Genomic DNA, 1,681 nt, shown 5'->3' on the forward strand with positions numbered 1-1,681 from the left:
CGCGGTGGCACAGCCTTTCCCTCCCCTGAGTCTTCAGGCCAGAGATCCCCCAGGAGAGAAGTGGCAGCAAACTGCACATCTTGAGTGACACTCCTCAGCCCCCGGTGGCACCCAGAACCAGCCGCACTGAGTCCCACAAGCCTTTCGACCCCAAAGGGCTCCTGCTCCACTCCACCCTGACACAGAGCGTTGGCACTTCAGAGGAGCCACCTGCATCTCACCCCCTAGGGCTCATGGGCCTTCAGGGCTGGCCAGGCTGATGGCCCCAGCCAATAGCCACCTTGAGGGCAGCCTGACCCCAGCGGGTCTCACCCAGGCACTCAGTGAGCTCACATACCTCAAGTCCAGCAGGACGCCCCTGCCTCTACCCGTGCGAATGGGGCCAGCTGGGTGTTCCCATGGACAGCTTGCTGCTGACCCCAGCCACCTCCTCCCCTCCTCTTCCGGGTCCAGTGTTCCACTGTCTACCCGCCTGCCCAGCTCTGGGCCCCCGCTCCAGGGGCGGGGCTTACTGGAAGCCCATGACATCTTGGGGTGGGGGGAGTGTTGATACAGTCACAGGAAGGGGTGACCTAGCAGGGACGCTCAGGGCAGTAGGGAGGAGGCTGCCCAGATGGCCAGGCCCCTAGCCCAAGGGTCTGACCTGGCTCCCAGGCTGGCTCTGTGTGGTCTGCAACCACCAGGACCAGGTGCCCAGACCCAGGCCCAGCCCTCCAGCCCAGCCCGGGCGGAGTTTTCAGGAAAGGCACAGATTGGTTTGGCCTGGGTGGCAGGCAGGCTGGCCAGGCCTTGTGGTGGCTTGGGTCACCTGCCTGGAGGTGACCTGGGCTGGACCTGGACCCAGTGTGGCTTTGTCAGGGTCCAAGGGCACTTCTGGGGACAACTGCCAGGTCTGTCACTAGAGGAATCTGGTCCAGTGGCCCGGCTTGGAGGAAGCAAGAGGGCCAGGGACTGGAGAGACCTTGCCTCTGGTCTGTGGTCTTGTGGCCCGGAAGGTCTTCTGGCCCTTGTGGGCTGCAGTTCTCAGGGCCTCTGAGAACTGGGGCTCAAGAAACCCTGCCCAGGGCCCGCCTTGGGCCTTCCGTCTGCCCCAGCTCATGAGGGTCCATGACACAAGCAGTTCCCTCAGATTGTTTGCTGGGTCTGGTCTGAGGGCTGGGGCTGTCCCCTGCCCACCCAAGGCACTGAAAGGGGCAGACTCTGGTCCCTTTCTTTCTCTCCCTCCCCTGGCAGACTCCCTCCCCTCGCCCAGCCTCTTCCTTCCACATGGGGATCCATCAGAAATAGCTATAACAATCGAGCCTGAGAGGGCTGGGTGAGGAGAAGTCACTGGAATGTTCTCATTCTCTTTTCTGGGAAAAGTGCTCGGAGGACCTTGCGAATCCAGGGCTATCAGGCAAGGGGAAGTCACCCCTAGCCCCGGAGACCCCCACAGTCCTCCTCTGTCTTCCCAGAGCCTCCAGGTAGGGGCAGTGGGCAGCTGAGAGGGGAATTGGCATCCTGGGGAGGGCCTCCTGGACCTGGGCCCCTGTAGACCCTGTAGGTATGCAGAACGCTGGGCAGGTCCATGCAGGGGGCGGCAGGAGGAGAGCCAGGGAGACGGCCCTCGAGGCCAGCATGTTCCAGGCAGGTGGATGGCACACACTCTCCACTCGGCCCCCAAGACAAACAGATGACACAG

This window comes from Tupaia chinensis, unplaced genomic scaffold (assembly GCF_000334495.1).
Source record: "Tupaia chinensis unplaced genomic scaffold, TupChi_1.0 Scaffold000047_1, whole genome shotgun sequence".
NCBI lineage: Eukaryota > Metazoa > Chordata > Mammalia > Scandentia > Tupaiidae > Tupaia > Tupaia belangeri.